This window comes from Podarcis cretensis (genome assembly GCF_951804945.1).
Source record: "Podarcis cretensis genome assembly, chromosome: 4".
NCBI lineage: Eukaryota > Metazoa > Chordata > Lepidosauria > Squamata > Lacertidae > Podarcis > Podarcis cretensis.
Genome location: NC_137173.1, coordinates 40232772 through 40241535, shown reverse-complemented (window position 1 = coordinate 40241535; position 8764 = coordinate 40232772).

The window sequence follows — 8764 nt, the reverse complement described above, 5'->3', positions numbered from 1 at the left end:
AGGCACCTTAATTACCAAATCACCTTTGCCCCCTTAATTCTAAAATAGAGCAGATGGCTAAAACAGATGGTGGCTAATTCTATTTTAAACAGGTATCAAAGATCTTTTGTACGCATCATCAATGAAGGATCTCCTTCATTGGAGGTTCCTTTAAACAAAAACCTGACAACCATCTGTCTAGAGTGCTCTGATGGTGTTTTCCTGGTTGGCAAAGGGGGGGCTAGGCTAGTGGCTGATGGCCCCTGTGATCTCTTCCAACTATATGAAATAAGAATCTAGCATAAGGATTTAACATTTCTTAGCTTCTAATTCCTTTGCATAATTACATTTAAGCCAATATATTTTTAATACATAATATATATATTTTTTTATAAGCAAAGACGTTTTCAAAGTAAGAAAAAACTTAAAAACACTTTCTTTCCCTATTTCCATTAGCTCTTGCCCTTAGGAAAATGTGGCTCAAGTCTCTAATGGGAGGCACAATAATTCTTACTATTTACCAACTTAATTGTAGCTTAATTGTACTCTGCAATATGCAAGGTCAGTGACCTCTGCTCAGCCTTTTATGACCGCAATAAACCAGAGGGCCTCTCTGGCGGAAGAGGATGAACATCTGCCAATATCTTAGCCAGCCTAGTTTCTGCCTGGCATGAATCATTTGTGAATTTGAACTCATTTTTAAGATACAACCTTGATCAAAAAATATAAGCTTGATAAAAATGCAGGCTTATGATTAGATGCCTCACCATTGCACATTTTCCAGAACAAAATAGACCTCTCGCATTCCCCACTTTAATTGCAAATGGAAGAGATCCATGGAAAAAATGTATGTGGCAGCCCTGTCATCTATAGTTTGGTCATCTGTGCTGTCTTTGCTTTGAAGATTTACACATAACTAGAATCACCATAATTTTTTTTGCTGTCCTCTCATTGGCTTGTCTGTACATTGAACAAACACACATTGATGTAACACACATTGAAGTTATCCAAATTACCCTTCTGTTGGCTTTCATCTCTCTTGATTTGTGAAAATGTCCCAATTGATTTTTGAGATTTATTTTCTGACCCTAACTGTCTCTGTTAGGGATAGAGAATTAGGATAAAATCATGTCAAGCTATTACTTGATTGCATGGATGCATGGTACTGCCATCATCAGTCACCATAAATAATTTCCACTTATCTGTCAGGCATATTATCTCCAATGGAAGCCTAGCTAGGAGATGCAAATAAGGGCTTCACAATGTGTGGGTGGACACTCAACACTTTAAATATGTGAACTCCCATTAGGTCAGGGGTTGGGATCTTTTTCATCCCAAGGGCCTCATTTCTGGGGGCCTTAAATACAGTGATACTTCAGGTTACCACTGAAGGTTAACACCTCAGGTTACAAACACTTCGAGTTACAGACTCTGCTAACCCAGAAGTAGTACCTCGGGTTAAGAACTTTACCTAAGGATGAGAACAGAAATCTTGCGCCAGCGGTGCAGCGGTAGCGGGAGGCCCCACTAGCTAAAGTGGTACCTCAGGTTGAGAACGGTTTCAGGTTAAGAACGGACCTCTGGAATGAATTAAGTTCATAACCAGAGGTACCACTGTATGAGGCCAGAATATGGATGGGACTAGAGGCAAAAATGGACAGAACAGTGGACAGAACCTTTGTATCATAGACTAGTTTCCACACATACCCAAGCAAGGTGTCCTGAACCCCTGGCTTAGTTGGCAGCAAGTCAGGATATCAAGTCCCCAGTCCAGAGTCAATCCACGTGTCCAAAGTCCAGACCAAAGCACAGTGCCTCAGAGATCCTGGTGCATTCGAGCTAAAGTCTATCAACATAGGCAGTTGAGCAGACCCAGCACTTCAACTCTGCTGCCCAGTTATACTTAACATGATGATTGTAGCATCTGGGTTTGATGAGGCAGGTGACCCTCACCTGTTCCAAGCCTACTCCAGCTGAGGACTCACACACTTCCTCCTAAAGCTAGTGAACTGCGCCGTGGGCCCTTGCCTGCCTCTGCCTCCTGGAGCACCCCACACCTCAGAGCCCGCTATGTTTATGGAGACAGCAGCTCCCCTGGCTCTCAGAATGGGTCCTGCTGCTCTGCTTCCTGTGTATTGGCCTCCATCCCCTTGCCATCCTCCGTCACCCTGTGAGTACTTCCTATGCAAACCTCTCCTCCCCCATCCCCAGCTTGCCCCAGTGTGTCCCAGTCCCAGCTCCATCCCTCACCGGGATCCTCTTCTTCCTCCCCACAGTCTGCCATTTCATGACATAAGAGACATTATCATAATTCAAGGACACAGGACAGCTGGTCAAAAATTTGCAAGGTGTGAAGCAGGGTGACTCAGGAGAGTGTCCTGTCAAGGAGCGGCCTAGAGACAGTTATAGGAGCCAGAAAGAAAGGCATGGAGGGACACATTCAGCACCTGGGCCTAAGGTTCCCCATCCCTTCATTAGGAGGCCATCTCATATGAAGCATGATTTGCTAGTCTTATCTAGGGTCACTCTAGACTTTAACATTATCCCTATTTGGAGGCCCTCACCGTAGCAGCTCTCCCTGTTTGCAGCATTGGACGTAGCACATCCCATGTTTATCCTTACCCCAATTGCAATATTTCAAGCTGTCCAGTTCTTCGTGTTATTTATTCCTTTATTTTCTGTTAAGATTTAGATTTATTACTTGGATTTTCTCAAGGTCTCCAAGTGACTTACGTTTAAAAACATGAATACTGTTAAAAATTTGCATAAAACAATAACAATTCTCATACAAAACGCAATTCATACACAAACACACACACACAAGGACCTCCTACTGGAGTCAGAGGCCAAGAAATTATGGATGAAACAGCTATAATGGACAGTTTTTAAACACTTGTGGTCTTGAGTTCCATCCCAGAGTTATTAAATGAATGCTGAACCACTGGCCGTGAATCACACAGGTGTTCAGACTGTAATATGAAATATTTAAGGACTATTAAATATTAATAATACATAATCCAAATTGAATATTTTTTGGATAAAATAAGTGTATAATTGTGGGGGAGTGGGAGGTATCTCTTTGTTGCATGTTAAGGGGAAGGCTGTAACTCTGAGCAAAAACTAGAAAAATTCAGTGCACATGCACATAAATAATGAAAGCTATACCAAGCTCAGTTTTATAATTTGACACCAGCCCCTCCCCTTGAGAATGGTTTCACAGCCACTCAGCCATGAAAGAGAGTTATGACATTTTTGCTGAAGAAGGAAGTCATTTTATTTTAGTTACTACCTACAATGCATTTTAAATAGGGCCCTCTGAGCTGTGGGATGCCTGCCACACACTGCATGCGGTTCTGTAAACTGTAAGGGGTGGGGGAATCAGGAATATTATATATATATATCTATCTCCAAGCCCACTACACCCCCTCAAGGGCTCAACAGGCATTCTGGGAAGGCTGAAAGACCAGCCGATGAAAGTCCTTTTTGACAGATGTCTCTTTGCTGTTAAGAAACAGTTTATGCAAAATTTTCCTCAGTCAAAATTGTGTATGGGAGACACGGCACAGCTTCAAAGATGAGAGGAGCTCACGTGTAGTCCCCATGCTTGCCTTTTCAGTTTGACAACCTGATTACTGAATAGGTAAATAACTTCCACATTTACCTTCATTTGTATTTAACAGTGGGACGCTGTCAGAACCGCACAAATCCCTGCAGCACACACAATTGTGGGAGGCTAGGCAGCAAGGCTGGATTCATGGTCAATAATACTTTGTCAAGTTTCCTACACGATGTCAACTTGAGTGGCTTTAAAAGACGATTAGACAAATTTGATTTGATATTTGTACTCTGCTTTTCCAACAACAAACATTGAGCTCAATGCAGTTCACAACCATCACAACAACATTATAAAACACACACACACCAAACAGCACGATTATTGTAATATCAAACACAATATTATGTAAATAAAGCAAACAACAGCAACAAATTCATCAAAACAACTAATACAAATTCAATAACATCATAGTAACTCAGAGACAATTACACAGGGGAAAGGGCTATGGGGAAATAGATTTAACTGGTTGCTGTATAGCTACTTTTGTATTGGTTTCCATGCAGCTGAGATGGTTCTTGCCTTGCTTTATTTATATGTTGTAGTGCTTGTTGTATTCTATAGTTATTTTATTGCTTATCGTATTTTTATGGTGTTTTTAATTGTTAACCGCTTCAGGGTAAAGAAAAATGAAATGGAGTGATGAGTTGGCACCAAGGACATGATTTTCCTAGAACACATTTTGTATTATTCTAGGACTGTGGAGGACACAAGTGTCTCAATACACCTTTAGTCAAATACACCCATTCTTTGAGATCACATTGTCTGGAAATAGGAATTGAGAGTGATTGAGAATAAATTGCTCATTTATGTATGCAATTAAAAGATGTAAGCAAGTCTGAAGGAAATATAGAGATGGCATATGGAAACACCATTTGCATCCCAACATTGTGCACACTTACAGATAACGTGGCTAAACATAGACCCAAACAACCATTTACTACTGTTCCAGGCCTTCTCTTTTTGCTACTGACATAATGCTATCAATCTAGCCCTAACTCCCCATTTAAATACAACCTCCTTGCTTAAATCATGGTTCTTTTGCTGCCTGGTGGTTATTGCTCCTGCTACAGTTGTCATTTTTTGCTTTCTCTCCTTCCATACTAAAATTCCAGTGTCCAGATTGCACCCAATTGTACAATATCCACATTCTTTATTTCTGGTCTGGGCAAAGCTAGGCAAGGCAGCTGAAACAATGAATTAACTGTATATTAATTGTCATTGCCCATCTTCTCTTCTACTTTTATTACACGCAAAAAAAAAAAATCTGTCTAAAGAAACAGTGGGGAAAATGGGAGAGAGGAACTGGCTGCAAATCATTTAGGAGAGCACCAGCTGTATTTTTTTCTTAAAACACTTCATAGGAACATAGGAAGACTGACTTGCTAGGCTTTCAGATGGGAGTTTTTCTCAGCCTTATCTGGGTACTGATGTTCTAAGCAACACATCTCAATGATTTGTTACCATACATTTCCGCATCTCCTAGGACATTTCCAGACATTGCATTGCTGGACTCCAGTGTGCGCTGTCTTTCTTATGAATGGTTAATGCAGTGTTTGACACAGAAAAAGCCAATTCTAATTCTAATTATGTAATCCCAGAAATGTGCTTATTAAATTTGAGAGAAAGAGGCCTTTTTTAAAATTAAAATAAAACTGCTCTGGTGATAACACACAAAAGGTATAGGAAATGCATGTCTTGTCTTTCTTCCATTTGAGTCCTTCCAGTTACCCTGGCAAAAATAGCTGCCTGGCATTCCCTGTGATGCTTTTGTTGTTGCTGTCTCAGGCTTCTTGTCCTCAAAGGCAAGGCTAAGAGTGCAGCCTGGGAGCTCAGCAGAAATCTCTAGTTTGTATTAACCATATCAATCACTTTGCAGGCAGCCTGACAGGATCCCTTTAGACTGGGAACTGGAAGCTGTTCCCAGATCTGAATAGGATGCCAACTCACTAGATCTTTGCCTGACCCAATCATGGCTGGTTTTTTGTGACGGGTTTTTTGTGTGACGGGTTTGCCAGTTGCTGGAAGTTTTGTTTGTTCCCTAGTTTTTAAGAACAATTCCTTGCATGTCCAGGTACGACTGGAAAACAAAAACTGGAACTTGCTGTGAGCTGGATGGACCAGTGGTTTGACTTTGCTCAAGGCAGTGCCCTGTGTACAAGCTGATCATCAGAGTCATAAAGGTTATAAAATCGCCCTTGAAACCTGAAGAATAATCACACAAAGAAATACAGTTCTTAATACATTCAGATGACAATCTGAAAACACCTAACAGCAGTAATCCCTAGAATATTACATGTAATGCCAGAATTTGGAATCATTTCAAGATACAAATTCAGCTGGGTGAATCACAATATCCCTGTTGCAACACTTTCCATCAGTTTCATTTACCATGTAGAAAGTATAGCAGAAAAGCAAGAATATATTTTATTCAGCACACAAATCAAACACACAGCTGAAAATAACTTGAAGCAGCATAATCCAAAATACAGTGGAAGAATGTTTGAAAAGCTGGGCTTCATTACAGATCTGCAATCTCAGGCCCACTGAAATCAATGTTATTTGTTTTTCAAATAAGCATGGGTAGAACTGTGGTGGAGAACTGATTTTAATATGGCCTATGGTCACAACCATACCGTTCATTGAAAGCACATTCATAGGTCATTCTCTCAAAGAATCCTGGGAACTCTAGTTTTCACCTCACAGAGCAACAATTCCCATCACCAGTAAGTACAGGTCACAGGATTCTTGTGGGGGAAGATATGTGTAGTTCATCATTAGGCTGATAAATGCATGTTGACACCTAGATGTGGTAAAATCCATTCTGAGAGCTTTTAAGGGTTAGGTTGGGGCGGATTGTGTGTTTAAAGGGCCTCTGTGGTCTGTACAAACTTTGATCTGCACATTTTTAATATTATTTTTGGCAGTTTTATGTGAACGTGCTGGCTTCATGAATTGCTGGGTTTTTAAAAATTATGTTATAGCTTGGTGGTGCCTTTTAATTGCTTCGCTGTTATGTGGGCTGAGGGAGCTTTTAAACATGCTGTTACTAAATGCTGTAGCCTTGGAGGCTAGCCCAATCTATTGGCACCCTGCATGGAGGACTTCTCAGTCTTAAACAACAAAGGCTGGGAGGCTGTGCAGTTACTTAAGAGCAGGTCTCACTGACCTTACTAAGTAAATACCAGTATGATGCTAAAGGAGACACATAACCATTTATGGTGGCGTGAATTCCTGTAAACAGTTTTAGTAAACTGCGGAGGTAGAACATATCCATCAGTGACTACTAACCTTCATGGATGTGTTCTGTCTCCATAGTTGGAGTATGCTTTCCATACTCCAGAAGGGAAAGCACAGGAGGGAAGAGTGCTGTTTTGCTCAGATCCAGTTTGCGGGTCTCTCATTGGGCATCTAGTTGACTACTGTGAGAACACGATGCTTGACTAGATGAGCCACTTGTCAGGAGCTCATCCTACTCTCGAGTAGGACCCTTGCAGAAACACATGCCAGAATGGGGTCAGTGTGGTGTAGTGGTTAAGAGCGGTAGACTCATAATCTGGTGAACTGGGTTCGCGTCTCCACTCCTCCACATGCAGCTGCTGGGTGACCTTGGGCTAGTCACACTTCTTTGAAGTGTCTCAGCCCCACTCACCTCACAGAGTGTTTGTTGTGGGGGAGGAAGGGAAAGGAGAATGTTAGCCGCTTTGAGACTCCTTTGGGTAGTCATAAAGCGGGATATCAAATCCAAACTCTTCTCCTTCTCTAGCTCCTGGTATTTTGTTCGGGAGCTTCAAAAGCTTTCTTCTGCCCAAACATCACAGCGACCAATGCCAACAGACATTGACACACTTAGGGATTCGCAGAGTCTTCGCAGCTTGCATAACAGACCTCAGCATTTTGGCTAATCTACTTTATTTAGATATAAACACTCAAGGAGCACTGCAACATGGCTCCCTCTCTCTCTAGCATCAGACAGCAAAGAGAAAAAGAATAAAGTACAATAGTCCCATTTTATGGAACACAGTAACACAAACATCCTGTCTCCATCACTTCCCACGCTGTGGAGTCAAAACATGCACTGTCATGTGATAGACAAAAATCCCATGACTGCAATCATGGAGCAGGAATTCTAACACCACTCACCTAATCCAGCAGACTCTTCTTAGGTTTTAGGAGAGCTATTCTGCATATGAGTCAGTCTTAGGCTGTCCTTGTGGGAAATCCTAATGGTCTGGGAGCATAGGTCCATTGGAAGTGGCCTTGGTCTATTGAAGTATTGGTCCATCTATCACAGCATCGTGTATCAGGGACAGGGAAGCTGTGACCCTCCAGATGTGGTTGGACTCCCAACTCCTCAGCCCCAGTCACCATGGCCAATAATGGAAGTTACAGTCCAGGGGTTGTGCCCCTTTGTTGACATTACTTGGGTATCTCAACTCTATTTCTCTTGTGTATTTTGCTCTATTGCTATTGTAGAAAAAGGTGGGAGGTTTTTGCTGGGGAGAATTGAGGCAAGGGTTGATGTCACTCGGAGTGAAAACCTGGCTGGATCGGATACTGAGAGTGATGGGTGGGAAGCTGCTCATAAGCTCTAGAGTGAAAATCTGTGGGCACAGAGTAGTGCAGCCTTCTTTATGTGAAAAATAAGGGGAGTGGGTTGCTCCAGTTGAGAGATGGGATGGGAACAACTGCTAAGGCCGTTTGGTTGTTTCACTTTGAATATCCTATTTTCTATATCCAGATACTTGGTTAAATTGGAAATGCTAATTGTTGCCTTAACATCAGTTTAGTTTTGTTTTATGATGGAGCTGTTAATTTATTTATCGATTGTTTCTATGGATTCTGTAATATTTGTATATTATTTTCGGCATGCTGCTATTATTTTATTTCATCATTCCCTGCTTTAAAATTGAAATATTCAGTGATGAGCAGGTGATCAATACTGAAGAAATAAATATTAGTATTGTTTCGCAATAATTCATAAATTATGAGTGGACATTTGCTTGAGAGTGCCATTTCTTCATTCTCTCTTGCATTCAGAATAGAACTGACATTGCTTTAGACAAGCCATTTGTTCAGGATTGTTTATACCAGTAATTATGGCTGAATTTGCGTAGAAATGCTCTTGTAACACTGTGTGGCGGCTACTGCCATTTGTCATCCTAGTTCCAT